Source organism: Heliconius melpomene, chromosome 16 (genome assembly GCF_056956725.1).
Source record: "Heliconius melpomene rosina isolate 202511_hmr_F chromosome 16, ASM5695672v1, whole genome shotgun sequence".
NCBI lineage: Eukaryota > Metazoa > Arthropoda > Insecta > Lepidoptera > Nymphalidae > Heliconius > Heliconius melpomene.
In genome coordinates, this window is record NC_140404.1 from 5310366 (window position 1) to 5326569 (window position 16204).

At 31.9% G+C, this 16204-nt stretch overlaps 1 protein-coding gene across 10 annotated transcripts in view; it reads left to right on the top strand.

The window, feature by feature from the left end:
• LOC146530783 (spectrin beta chain-like) overlaps nt 1-16204 on the top strand; it is a 48378-nt gene that overhangs the window by 1504 nt on the left and 30670 nt on the right. Inside the window, exon 1 of one of the 10 annotated variants that reach the window (XM_085199554.1) lies at nt 1832-1968. The exons of the other annotated variants lie outside the window; for them this stretch is intronic. The gene's annotated coding sequence lies outside the window, so the exon portion shown is untranslated. Of the gene's footprint in view, nt 1-1831; nt 1969-16204 lie in introns of those variants that run through there. 10 annotated transcript variants of the gene reach the window in all.

The following is a 16204-nucleotide window of genomic DNA, read 5'->3' on the forward strand; positions in this document are numbered from 1 at the left end:
GCAGGGTGACTATTATGATGTATAACTTATGTTAGTGAAATGGTTTATCTAAATCTGTTTGGTAGTTTTGTCATGAAAGTGGAAATGTCAATTCTCACAAAGTTTACACTTATATAATTAATAATATAAGTTAAGCTGGATGAACCCTGATAAACAGAAAAATTTCACATCTTTGTATTTGCATAAAAGATATCTATCTGAAAATCATCTAATAATCTATTCATAAGAAAAATACTTGGATGAATATTTTTGTCTTAGATTTAATATATTTTTAAGTTAAAGCATTATTCTACTTTATTATTTAAAAAAGTACAAATTTTAAACAACAACTACAAATTTTAGTCTTTCTAAACTCATTATGTGTAATTACTATAATTATAGATAAATAATTTATTCTATAATTGGTAATTAAAAGTCAACAAATCGATTTAACAACTATTCAATTGTATTAAATATGCTAAAATCAAATGTTAGTCATCATCGACATTATACCAGATGGTAGATGAGATTCCGAGCACTTCAAGGACCATCATGCATAATGCAGGCTACATAAAGGTGCTGTAGCATACATAATTAAATGATCATTTGTATGACAAATAGTATTGTTTCTTAATAACACATAGTCTTGTTTTTTTTCTAAAATTAAAAAATATATATTTATGCAATAAAATTTCATTTCATTGCTTAAAATCAAATATGTCATATAGATATATATGTTATTTTTGAATTTTTTATTACTATTAAGTTAACATTTTCACTCGCCCCTTTAAAGAGGTAGAGAAATATCACTTCATTGATAATAATTGTCCTTGATAATTTCCTCATACATTATATCACAGATGATGGCAAACGTACAAACACAACAATGTTGTTGTGAAATCAAACTAGTACTGTTCTAAGGCTCTTGCAAAACTGATTGATGCATTTCCAACTTAGCTCTATCAATTATATCAAATACAAAATTATTATTATTATTTTTTTAATATTATTATAATATTTTACATTGTTGTATAAGTTTTTATATTATGAAACGCGCCATTTAAATATTTTGTATAATATTACGAACGTCATTATCGTCCTCATTGTGTACTGGTAAGAGAACATTAACGGAACCTTCGTTTTTGCTATACTTAATTTTTTTATTGTATTATGAAATCACCCTTTCCTTTCTCAGAACACTATCGATCATCGTCGTTAGAATTTTTCATACCTCTTGCTAGTAAAGAAAATGACGATAGCGAATGACTTTCTCACTATTTTAAAGTACGGTAATGTCATACGTAAAAAATACCTTTTGGCATAGTATCTAGAAAAGTATATGCGATTATTTTTATTCCCAGACAGACAGTCCAAAGTTCAATGGCATAACCACCTATTTCCCTCAGCCTGGAAATAACACAATTCCCGAGTTGGACCGCATGAGAATAGGGGTGTGAAAGACAATATACAAGGTCAAAAGAAAAATAAATGCTTAGATAAAAAAATACATAGTCATTTTTCTCGTTTTTAACGTAATCTTCCAAAATATATGCTCTACAATTTCATGTATTTAAAATTATTTCTAAACAGACGTTACAATTGTGTCATTTCATTAATACGGAACTTGTTTAAAGTTATTAAAATCATATTAAATTAAATATGAACAACTCGCATTCCTTCTCATAATTATAAAACAGAAAAAATAAATATTTTTTCTAAAACGATATAAAGTCACGACATTAATTCGCCGGTTCCGAGGGTGTATCGTGGGGTGGGAGGGGCGTGCGTGTGCTAGGGATATGCGGACCGCCGGCGCCAGGAGTTGAGGATCGATACTGCGGGCTCGACTCACTCCGTACGGACTGTGCTGCGAGGCGCTCGTGCGTCGCCCGCGCCCGACCTCTGTGCCTATACCTCTTGTATTGAAACTCTGTGCTGTGTACTTGTTTTTTGGATGTGTTGATATGAGATAAGCGTCGAATATTACTGGTATGCTTTTTTTTATTATTGATAATTTAAATGTTGATAAAGCTAGGAGGGGATGGATATATGTCCAAAAACCAGCCGAAAAGATCAATAGTTTGATGGTGATGTCATAAGTTTCGCGTTAATTGGGAAGTCTGTAGGTGTGAGATGATTTTTTTAACTTACTTGTAGAGGTTACGTAGTCATGTTATTATTTTTACGCCAATTGTTTTTTTGTTAATTTTTTTCTTTTATAATTCGTATATTTTCCTGTTGCTATTTTATATAAAACGAATGTTTACTTCTAGTTCCACCCCACTATCCTATTAGAATGTAATAGAGGTTCATCCTATTAAAGTATATTGAAGTTTCCGCATACACTTGTCAATTTAATTTATTTGCCGTCTCTCTTTCCACGCCCCCCGATGACCTAGAAACTGGTGAAATAGGTATAGAGAGCAGGCGCGGACCTGGATCTATCTAGACCTAGTAGCGTTGCTGAATTCATTCCTTTTTAAATTCATACATTAGACGACGAGACGTTTCTCATCTAGTCGTTCGCTTCTAATTATGAGGTCAATTGTAATGATCTTTGTAATCATTTTTTTTTTCGACTGTGTATGTGGTTTAGGCTTGTGTTTGATGATTTTACAGGTCAAAGGCGTTTGTTGGTTAATTTTCTTATTTTTAATGGTCTTCCTAAATTTATATGATTTTACCTTAAAGATATGTTTATTCTTATCATTGAATCAGTCTTTTTAAATTATATTTTACATAATAAATGAAAGAAGGTTGTTATCATTAAGGTGCGGACGTCAAATAGTTACCTATTGCGTGTGTATTTATACAAATAAGTAGTAAAGTAATACTACTTTACTACTAATTACGTACTTTTTAAAATTATTAAGCGTATTTTCTTAGAAACACTTTAAAAAATGTTTAGCTTCATTAAACAAGCTTTTAATTTATTGTGCTTAAAAGTTATGTAATATAGTTAAAGATTAATTGTACTAGAGAAATACTTGCTTTTCGCGTATTTGTATTAAACATTATAAAATGTAGCATTATTAGTTTTATTGTAAAGAAACTGTTATTTCAAAATATGTTAAAATAACTTGAATAGAAAGGTGGAAATCGAAGGGTAACAACATTGAAGTTTCATCTCCGCTTGTAAATTAACTGCACGATGTGGTGTTTCCTCAATATTGTCATTATATAAGGCCTTGGTTGCATTGAAGCTGAAAAATCCATGCCATCCATCCATCCATGGATTTTTGAGCCTTAAGCTGTATGCATTTCCCACATGCCAGCCACCACGTTCCCACTATAACGTGAGAGTAGGAACCTAGCGGAGGCATTAACGCCGTGCTTCGTTACCAGAGCAAGGAAATGAAAATATTTTCATATAAATACTTCTTTCCCCAGTGGAAATCGAACCCACGACCAGCGTTTATAGCCACGCGCTACGACGGACTCTTCATTTGTAATGTTTTGTTTAAGTAATCAAGTTTGTTTTAAGCTGAAGCCAAATACTGGTATTTAATAAAAAAATTAACTACTTAAGAATTGGTGATAAAACTTAATGACGCATTTTAAGGGTCATTACAAATTGATAATGAACAAAAAGTAGTAGACCGTGTCATGCTATGGTGATGTCATACAATGCATTTATTTTCGGTAGGTTTCAATGTTACAGTGTGAAGTAAGCCTATTTTGTTTATCTTTTTATCTCGTTCCATGTAAATGTTAAACATATTCAAAAGATTTTTTTGTTAAAACGAAGGTTTTAAAATAAAAATTCTATAAAAACAATGCTACGAGGATTTGAATAAGTAATTAATTTGACGTTGTCGTGCTGCAGTTAGTATTAAGACTGCACGCAAAGTAAGATAGTAGTTTTAGATATGTAATGACATAATAGAGTGCTAATTTGTGAGGATATTTATATTTATAATATTTTTCTTAGTTTAGGTGAGACATATCTATCTTTTTGGCCAGAAAGTACTTATAAATCTATCTTAGAAAAAATGAGACATTAAGGTGTCATGATATTATTTGTCATTACCGTTAAATATATGAACAATGTACATATATTACGTAATACAGTATGACGAAAAAAAAAATAAAAGATATGAAAAAAATTAAATTCTCTTAAGTACTAATGATTACATAAGCAAAAGCAAATATACTTTATATCAACAGAGCAAATAAGATAATGATACCACATCTTTTTTTATACGGAACTTCAATATGTGGTGCTAAGTGACTACCGTATGTGGACTTGCCATACATATATATATATGCTTGCAGTAACGACGATGCAATTTTGAAACAGTTGTCGATCCGGTTTCGCTTGCAATACAAAATAAAAGGCGTATGTGCTTGCATTTGGACATTGATATGTACAATTATTTTATATGAATTTTTACTATTATTCTAATTATTTATAAAGTTATAATATAATAAAAAAACAATTTTACCCAGTATCCTGCTGCATCAGGGTAGGCAGAGGGAACCTAATATTAAGACACTCTTTTTCCCACTTTCTGCAGAACTATGATAATATTATATAATAATGAAACAATTTCTTTATGTTTCATATTATCAGTATTATTATTAATCACAAACATATTTAAAAATTCTGTGCGATCTTCGCACTTGAGAGAAATATTTTAATATTTAGTTATGTGCTCCTGTTATCTACATAGTTTACTCAATACCGTGTATTTGCAATTTGTTATTCATATAACATATGCATATAGTCGCCTCGCTAGTGAAGAGTCAACCCACCATACTTCATAAAATTCAAAACAATCCAAAAAGACAAAAAAAAAACAAATACAAAAATAAAGACTGAACAATAACGATCAAAAGTGGGATGGAGTGTACGCTCTATCCCGCACACCCGTCTGCCTGCGGGATAAAGCGTGAAGCTGACTAAACAATCGTAGTAAGAATGTATCGTTATATAACACTGTTTTTTTTGCAAGAAGAAGAAAACAAGATGAGGCCTAATATAATTCATTGTATAAATCTTATGGGTTTTTGCCAAATAGGGCATCTTCTATCGTTATATCTCCAACAAAAACAAACTCCGCATGCTTGATGGAAGCATTTTATTTTTTTTAGTGTTTCTATTTTCCGTAAATCTATTATGTATGTATTTATTATTTTTTTGTGCAATTATACAGCAAGAATATCTATATACTGAAAATTACTATGCGATATACTATAAGGATAACGCCTCCTGTGCGTTAGATCTAAAGCCATTTTAAATGGCATTTTAATAAATTAGTAACTACTAAATATTTTTTTCATATTTAAGTTGGCGTTAGTTATGCAACGCTAGCAGCATTACGTATTTACTTGTTTCAGTACTTTAGACAAAGATAACAAATCATACCACAGTTGAAAATAATGTTGATAATTATCTCGATTAAAACTTGTTAAGCTCTGGGACAGCTGAACCGAATTTAATTGGAATTTTACTAAAAGGTAGAGGAGATTGTGGAGCATCATATGGGCTACTTTTTTACCTAGAATTCTCGCGGTATCGATATTACGCGGAAGAACCATGAAAAGGATGGAAGTCGTTGGTGGGTCTCTAGTTGTACAATCAAGATTTTTGTTTTTAGGCAGAAATATTCTTTACACAAATGATTATAGAAAGTATAAAAAGTCAGCACTTTCATATTTGTACAACTAATAATCAAAACGTTAATACAGCTCTAACAAAAGGGCCTCACAAGTACGTACTTTCTAAAGCATTCTTATAGCATTGGTACCATTGTGGAGTACCATTCGTACGGAACTCGTTTTACTTGGGCGTAATACTTTATGGGTACTATTCGAGGAGTGTTTCGTAAATCAATAGCTAAGTTCTATTAGAGGAAATAAAATATTACTTTTAGTATTGTAATAAAAACATCAGCTTTTTAATTTTCACAAGAAAACGTGAAAATTGTGAAACCGCAACTATCCCGTTGCAATTGAAAATTCATAATTTCCATTTAAAATGAGTTTCCCAGTTATAGCATATTTTCTTTTGACCGAAAGGAGCTGTCGTCGAAATTTTAAATGAGTTAAAATCGCATTTTATATTCCACTGGGAGTCCTTATTTCTACTCTACTCGGGTCGTCGACCTCGAATCCAGTCTTGTACTCGTCGGTACACGTAACCGCCTTCTGAACATTCGCCTATAACATAATATCCTGTACGGCTATGAGATATAATGTGTGCCAAATTGTGATATTTTAAGGTTAAATTTTGGCAAAAAAATCGATTAAAATCTTAACTTTTCTTTATAAAGATCTATCTTGTTAGAAACTCTTTTATTTTAACTTTTAAAAAAGAAAAGATTTTATTTCATGTTTCTTATACGAAAGTAAAAAAAAAATCTTTCATACTCTACTTCAAATCAAGTAACTACTCTAAAAGAGCAGAATAATTTGTCGGTTGCTGAGCACCAATTTGCGACAATCAAGTCGACTTACGGTCATCCTCTCGTGCTGGTTAGTGGTTACTATGATATCATCTTATGAATGAACTATGATGCAACGTATGGAGAAACAGCCGGTTGTGCCTATTACTGAGTTCTTGTTTCAATTCTGTTAACTATTGTTGTATTTGAATTGGTGGTTTAAAGTTTTTTTTTTTAAAGTAAATTCTTTTAGTATTTTTTTTCTAAATTTTTCTCTATAAAAAAGAAATACTATAGGATTTACGGTTTGGGCTATATTCATGGCTTTATATAAATAGTAATTAATTACTTTCTATGGTCATGTTTTATTTGATGTATAGAATATAAAAAATAAAAACTCATATAGTAATTAATAACTGATTTCGCGATATGGTATCACCATTCTACCACATACAACAACAGTATCGTTGAAAATGTTTGACATTTACTCGTTTCATCTCAAATAATATATATGGCCGCGAGGTCGCGCTTGGACAACACACACTCAGACCTTGTGCTTCATACAAAACAAACAGTTCATTTTAACTTTCTAAGAATTCGTTTACTTCTATATATAGCTGATACCAACCTATATGTACAGAAGTTCGTTTAATATCAGTCGTCGCATCAAAACTGGCCTATATTAACGTATATTGTAGGTACTACAGGCATACAAGCTTAATTATTATTTATATATATATGTATATGCGAGGTTGCATTCGCTATGCAGATAGCGTTCACAGTTTATATTACATTGATTGAGGCCATATCAATTAGTGAAGACTTACTAGTTTAATTGTAACGTATGTATGTATGGAAAAATTGTAGTTTGTATGCATTTCAATAATTATAGTTTTGTCGTCATTTTTGCTAGTTCTATACTGATGTAACTTTCTAAGATTTTTTAAAAGCGGCAACATTTAGTTTAACAATTTTTCTTTTTTTTTTTCATTGAACATTTTCATTTCTTTGCTCGTAATGCCTCCAGAATTCGGAGGAAAGTAAGGAGTGTCTCAACACTAGGCCCCTTCTGGCGATCCTGCTACATGCTGGCTACAACATGAAGCTGATAAAAATATTCATTGTTGATAAGCAGAACTACGCCCGCCCCCTTAAGTGGGTGGTTTTTCGTTAAATTTCATTCGTAGGCTGACTTTTAAGGTTTCTTACTTATTAAGAACCCTTACAACTATATCATGTCCGGTGATTACTGTGCACGTCTGTTAGAAAGCTTAGCCCCTTTTTGTTTATAGCACTAACGAAATTAGAATCGATTCTACCGCAATGTACTGTACCTACCTGTGTAATATGGATAGATATTTATTGTAATCAATGAAAACTAGAGTTTTTCGTAAACCCTGATATTAATAAGAGAATCTTTCGTTTAATAGAAAAGTATTTTTTGCTGTCTTATCGAAACACAATTAAAAATACTTTTTCCAACATAAAAATATTTTTTTATAAAATATACGAACAAGTACCGTTATCCCGAGAGGATGTTCCAACTATAATTTTATATTCGAACGTGAAAAATAAAATAATATTTTCAAGTGATTTTTTGTTGCGCTTTCAATAGGTAGGTAACTAAGGCATGTCATAATCAAAATGTCATAATAAAGTCATTAAGTTTATTTTTTACTAGTGGACCCGGACGCGGCTACGCCTGCTTAAACTATAAGAATATTTATTAAATATATTTTCAGTTTCAAATACAATTAGTAAGAAAATATAAGCTTAAATAATGAAAAAGAATAATAAGTAGTGACATATTATTAGAAAAAATGAGAAATTGAAAACCAACATAAGAAGTAAAAATAACTAAAGGATATTCTTAATATTAGAAAAAGTACCTAGAACCCGTACCTAAAAACTACCTAAAAGGATATTTTTTGCCGGCAATATCAAATAAAATAAGAAGAGAACCAAAGTGTATTTTAAATTAATTATAAACAGCAAATAAAGTTCGAAAATGTATGAAAATTTATAAAACCATCAACGTCATCTGCCCGTTCGCGTCGGTCATAATATGCCGCCCGTAGGCTAGATAATTTCGAATCAGTGACATCTTAATTATTTATTAGAATGTTATACAGTAAACTATAATTTCAATCTAGATGAAATGCTAAAAGTGACTATTATATTTATTTTCATAAGGATGAATATCAAAATGTCGCGGTAGCGGTTGCGTAGCGACGACGGTTGTTATTAACACGGCAGAATAAATTGCAAATTAGAAAGTACTTTAAAATGCACTTCTGAAGAATGCAGCTTTCATACAAAACAAAAACAATGTAAATCGGACTGGTAGATCCAGAGATCTTAGCGTTCAAACAAACAAACAAACAAACTCTTCCGCTTTATTATATTAAAGTATAGATTAATAATATTATGTATTTTATTAAAGTATTTGTAGTAAAATTATAAAATACAGGTCACCGTGGCTTAGTAGAATTCTCTCCATTTTTAAGCGCTACGGCCATGGATTGAATTTTCCGTCTGGGGATGATTATTGTTAAGACGTGAGCAAATAAAGTTCGAAAATGTATGAAAATCGTCAACGGGCAGATTATCCGTTCGCGTCGGTCATACTATGCCGCCCGAAGGCTAGATCATTTTGGATCAGTGACATCTCCTTAATTATTTATTAGAATATTATACAGTAAACTATAATTTCAATCTAGATAAAATGTTAAGAGTAACTATTATATTTATTTTCATAAGGGTGAAAATCAAAATGTCGCGGTAGCGGTCGCGTAGCAACGACGGTTGTTATTAACATGGCAGAATAAATTGCATGTCAAATTAGAAAGTATTTTAATATATTGGTTTATATGTGTAATGTAATGTTATATAGCCTATAGCACTTCTGAAGAATGCAGCTTTCATACAAAACAAAAACAAAGTAAATCGGACCAGTAGATCCAGAGATCTTAGCGTTCAAACAAACAAACAAACAAACAAACAAACAAACAAACTCTTCCGCTTTATTATATTAAGTATAGATTATACGACATACAGAACAGTATTAAGGTACTATATATGTTATGTATGTATATATCAGTAATACCAATATATATCAGGCCAATATAGCGCAGTGGGACAGCATCACACTGTAAACACGGTGGTTGTGAGTTCAATTCCTTCTCGGGTCAATTAACTATTTATATGAGGCTCTTTCTACCTCTTATAATAATGTAAAAAAGTATTGTACTAAAAATTTGTAGTGTCATATATTATTTTTAATTAAAAAATGTAAAACAAATATAGATTATGAGTATCTGTTTCATATTTTGTAATCAGATATTCAATGATAACCGCGACCGCGTTGCCAGTTGTATATATGTAGAACATTACTGCATATTTTTATTAAATGGTTGCTAATGGAAACAGTTGCTGTTAACCTTATTTAGTCATATTTCATCGATTTATACAGTAAAACCTTATGTTTTCACTAATATTCATTTAAAATTTAATAGCTTCACGCTGTATCCTGTATATAGCAGGGTGGGCAGAGGGAACCTTATGTCAAAACACTCTGTTCCCATTATCAAGCTTCCTCTCCTCATTTTCCGCCGAATTCTGGAGAGTGTGTGTTGATGGACGGAACGTCGCGCTTTTGCCTCGACACCAAAGCGAAATGAAAATATTAAATATCCAATTTCCTTGAGTCGGAATAGAACCTGTAATAATGAAAATCAACCTGTTTACACGCGCCACGGCTGGCCTCTTCTAATATTAATTCATAAACGTTGTTGTTAATTTGAGCTAAGTAAGCAATCTTTTGTTTATAATCATTAATGTGTGTGTTATATTGACCCAAATAGCCGATAGCGTCATCACTTCATCAGTATTATACTAGAACGTTAAGAACGTGTAGGGCGTGGTCGGTGCACTCGCCATGAAACTTGATTTAATATGATTGCTTTTAAAAAAAATCAGCTTCACCTCCACCTCCACCGCTCACCCGTATCCCGCACACAGCAGGGTAGGCAATGGGAACCTAGTGTTAAGACACTCCGTGTCATTTTTCGTTGAATCTTGGAGGCATTACGTGTTAAGTAGCGAATCTCTACAACAGAGCGAAGAAATGAAAATAAATATTTAATTAATGTATCATTTTTCGACCGGGGATTGAACTCACAACCAGTCGCGTTTACAGTTTTTACACACTTTAGCCGCTGCGCCATGACTTGCCTCAAATGACCGATTGATTTCAATACGATTGCTATTAATCACCCATTAAAGATAATTACACATCATCGACGATAGTTTAAAACTTTAGATTAATAGCAAGAGGAATAACAAAATGAAGTTGTCTTTGAATATGTAGTTATTTAATTTTTTAACACTAGCACGAAAATATTGTAGAGTTCCTTATGTCTGGTTTTTATTTTATGGAATAAATAAGGCAAACGAGGTATAGGGTAGAAAATATTTTATGTTTATTAGAGCTCATAATTTATTATAATATTAATATCCAATAAATTTTATTATAAAGTTTAAAAGTTAGCGGAGTGCATGTGTCTCTACAAAACCGGTCAGACGCTCGCACATCACTGGCCTTCGCTACATTGCGGGGAGTCGACAACGCCCGGTGACGTCACCACGCTTATGTCATATTATTACCATTTACCACTGTTAGTTGTTACGTACAATGCCAAATAGACCTGCAAAATTTTAACTGATTCTTTGACTGAGATACGTTTTTAATAGCTGGGGATGACTTATCAGTACTTTCATTTTAACGCTGTATTCAGAACGTAGCAGAATAGATAGAGACCTGGGCACGTAGTGTTAAACCCATTTCCCTCTTTTGCCGAAATGTCTTAAACATTACCAGTTAAATTGTGGAACTCGCGTTACCAGAGCAATGAATAAATTAAAGATATAATTTCCTCGAGTGGGAATAGAACTCACAACCTGTCGTGTTGACAGTCAGACTCTTGTACTGGCCAGGACTGGTCATAAATACAGTTTCTCACTAACAATAATAGCCAGTAGTCAGTCAGTGCATAATAACACGCTCAAGACGTATATTTCTTATTCACACGAAAGTCTTACACGTTTATGGTCCATTGGAGAAGGCAATTTTCTTAGGAGCAATGATGATTCGTTCTGCATGGATAGTTAGCGTTGCATACACATAAAAGCAATTAATGTGAACCGACGACATGGGAAACTAGCTTGCGTTAGAGCAATTGTTGTTAGAAATGAGTGCTATTACGTACTGGCATAGGAAAATTCAAAAAATACTGAACTAGTTTTAATAAAAATATTTTATTTTATAGTAGGAGGTATATGTGTATAAAAACTATAGCTTAATATATCTCTTGACAAGAACTATCTATCTATCTATATTTAATATTTTGATTTCTTCGCTTACGCTGGAGGCCTCAAAACGAAAAGGCCTCCAGAATTCCGCGGAATATGGAGATGTGAGTTTTCTAACACCAGGTTCCCAGGTCCCAGGTTCTGTTTACTATGTGCCGAATACAGAAACTGTAATACATCGTAATTTTAAAAATTAATATTTTCACGTTCCTAAGCAAGTGTTTGAGTACGGCTGGCAACTAATGAAATCCATCCTGCCGATTGGAGTTCAGTGCCGACACCCACGCGCGGTCTCATTGACTTCTAACTCACCCGTGGCTGTGATGCTGCAGTCAGTAACTATAATGAATGACGACTGTTCTATTTGAATGGATGACGATTATATAAATTAGATGTTCGACCTAGTAGTACTTTGAATATACAAGTGTATAGTATAATTAATTTGATTTTCTTAAAAAAGAACAATAATCAATATAAGTAGTTATTTAACAGAAATAAGTTTTCTTTTATTATTATTATTATTGTTTATTTCTAAGATCACTGGCGCCATGAACGAAGTGAGAATCATTGGCCTCGTTTCATGCAATTCCAACATAGTGAGCAACGTACCTACGCGAATTTAAAAATAAAAACGCCGGGTTTATACGAGAAACTCATCTACCGAAATAAATTGCAAATAGAGACATTTCGGGAATAGGCAAATTATATCTTCGTTTTATGAAAAGTTACTGTATTAATATTTAAAGTATTCTGTATGTATTTTATTATTTAAATTATATACCAAACCATCGTATATATTTCATAATAATAAATATTTAAAAAAATGCACACCTACAAATATTTTACATATAAAAGTATCCGCTTTTTTAAATATACTACTTTTATAACATTTCTATTGCATAATTATATTTTTTTATATATTCGTGCACAATTTCTTTTTGGAAGTGGCAAAGCCAACCGGATATCCTTCCCTCTTTGTTTCTGTAAAACCTCGTGTTACGGACCGTTACGTTGTGTTTATATTTGTATAAATTAGTAGGACGTGCACTTGTAGCTGTTATGGTAGTAAAATTAAATCAAATCAGCTTCACGCTGTATCCCGCACACAACAGGGTAGGCAGAGGGAACCTGGTATGAAATGACTCCGTTCCTCTGTTTCTGCCAAATTCTGGAGGCATTGGGTGTTGAGTGGCGCTCCTCTCTGGCCGTAACGGTAGTAGTGTTTATAATTTAAAAGTAATTACTTCATATAGTGTTGTTATTTATAATTAAACTAAGGATGCCGGCGGTTATCACCACAAGTTCAACCATTTAATGCTTCAAATTTCTCACTTTTAGTGTCTCCGTGCGTCAGAACACGACGGAACTGTTTATGGCCGCAGCCAAGCAAGGCTCGGGCGCGGTCTATATTTGGGTTAATGGATTCGTCCGTGCCCCGCAACCAACATGGGAAGTACCTGTTAGTTCGTCCGCTAATTCGCTCCAACCTCGGCTGGATTGTTTAGACCTACTACTGCTATTACCATTAAACTCGAGTGCTATACTTTTATGTGCTTCAATTTACTTATTAAAAATATATGTAATGGTATATGTTAATTAATTTGCGTTTCTGAGTATCGTCGATGTGGCTAATTAATATCCAAGTGAGCTTTCGATAAGTATTTAATGCTTTTCCTGTCTTCAAAAACTTTCGAATTTTATTTATTTTGTATTTTTTGTTAGTATAGATAAAGAAGTGTTTGTATAATATCTTCCGTTTGTTTATTTAAGAAATGACAATTTTGATTTCCTCATAGCTGACGTGCTAATCTATCATCAGTATAATATTTAATGCTGTAAAGCCAAACTTTTTTGCACTCTAAATCTTGTACTATGTAAATTTAGTTTTATTTTAAATCAAGCCGATGCTATGAATATTTTAGATCAAGCCGACGAAGCCTTTGTACGATTTCTTTCAACTTTAATATAAAATTAGAATAGTGGCCGAAGGTTAATTACAAAAACAAACAAAACAAGAGCTCGGAGTGAGAGTGCGGTTAAAATGCAGAAGCGTGGGCTGTTAGCGGCAGGCACGCGGCGTACTGTGACGAACCGTTAACGACTAGGCTCTGCATCAGCAGGAACAGTTATTCTATATTGCTTCATGAAAATATTCTTTATTTCCATTGTAATAAAGAGTGTAATGAGGACCCTCATACCTGCTGCGGGGTACCTACAATTAAAATGTGATTGTTTCCTCCAGTTTTGTTTGTATGAGCGAGACAAAAGGCACACACAGTGATGGGGGTTTATTGTTTTTGTAATGCATAGTAAGCATGTGTACCACGCTAACATTCGTTCATTAGCATATATTTCCAAGCATATGTTATGAATAAGTACTAAGGGAACGGTAGGATTTTTAAAAACTATTTAATTGAAGCCAGTCGTGGCTTAGGGGCAAGCTGCATGTAACTCTAACGTGATAGGTTCTGGGTTCTGGGAGAAAATAAAATATTTAAGCATAACACGGTGTTGAGTTCCGCCACTCAACACGCAATGCTTCCAGAATTCGGCGTAAAGTGGCAAACGGAAATGGTTCCCAGATTGCCTATAGTAATATGTTTGGGATAACAGCTTAAAAATATAATAATACAAATATAATATTAAAAGTACACTTAACTCAGATTCTTAGTGAGTATGTAATAAAATTAATATTGCATAAGAAAACAAGTTTATTGCATGAAGAAGTAACGTTAGATATAAATAGAAGTAAAGATGCCAATACCACTGGCCTCATATGCTATTTTAAACTACAGGAAATCTTTATAAGACCAATAGTTAAATAGACAAGCTTCTTAAACCAATTCAAGAATAACAAATTGATATTAATGAAAAATATTCATATTTAATTATTTATTAAATTTTTTTTAGCAAAGCATCTATAAAATAAATTTATTATAAACAATTTTTGTATAATAAATAATAATAGAAAAAATTTCAATTTTGCCTATTTTAGTTATTATTTGACGAATATATTTTTTTGTTTTCACAGCAATTCTCATTTCTATATTTTGTTGAAATGAAGAAGCAATAATTTACTAATGTAAATAATATTTTTTTCTTGTAATTTACATACTCTTATCTTTTCTAGTATAAATACTGGATGTGTTATTTCAAATGGCCGCAGGTCCTACCGTACTATGTATGGTGTGGCTTTTTAATAGTAGCCCATGCCCCATGGTGTACCGCCGCCATGTCTGCCTCCAGCAGGTCAACGTCCTCGTGCCTTTGGATTGGAGCCGCGTTCGCTTTGTCCGGCATTCGTTTCTCGACAGAGACAAATTACGAGACGTTAATTGTACTTGTGTTGTATTTACACGCTTCTAAGCTTCTATAGTGTTTAGTTAGCTTATGTTACGTAAGATAGTGTTGTTTTCTATGGTTATTTGTTGTTATACAATTCATATCTCTGCAGAAAATGGAGTTGTCTTAACACTAGGTTCCCTCTGCTTGCCCTGTTGTTTGCGGGATACACCGTGAAAGTGAAAACAATAACTAATTTTAACTAAATTATATTTTTGTACTTTTTACAAGTCAATGTATTATTATTATTTAAAATTTAAAAAAATAAATTTCTAGACCTCTGTTAATGTCTGAGTGCAGTATATATTCATTTTGTAATTTAAGCTAAGTTTGTATTGTTTTAAATAGACAGCAGACAGGCATTGTTTTGCTCAGACCATAAATTCTACCGTTATATCATTTTTTTTCCTTTTGAATCAATTGTCTTAGCATTTATAAATAATATTTTAATAAATTCTCCAACCGGTTTCTAATAAATATTAATAATAATCTAGTCGACATATTAATTTATAGTGAATCTGAATAGTAATAGACAAAACTTTATAGAAAGCCGAATGACATATTAAATATGAATATTTATTGAAATTTAATATGAAAATATAGTAATTTTATATTTGTACTATATTTTATATAGTCTATTAGTATTTTGTATAAAGTAAGTTATTTACTATATTACTAGTTTTATAATAGATTTACAGTCGATATTTCTTTCTCTGTTGCTATATTATTCCGATATATTAACGTTTATTTATTAAGATGTCATTAATTAATTCTTAATATGTATGTAAATGTTTCATATGAAAATTCACTTTTCTGTAAAATAAAATGGTTACTCAATCTTTTGTTTTTAATTTGTGTTTGTGTGGGAAATACATTGCAAATTATTAAACCTGTATGAATGTATAATATTTTCTCATAAGATATCACACATTTTTATTGTCCATTGTTATGCACTTCTTTTGTTAATGGGTCATTCATATTAAATCATCTCTATTAATGTGTTACGTAGTTCTTTAATCATAGATTTATGTGAAATAATCCTTAAATATAAATAAATGAGAATTATTTTTGGCGAGTAATAGAAACGATTTTTTCAATTCTGCGGTTGATCAATTACAGTGACCTCG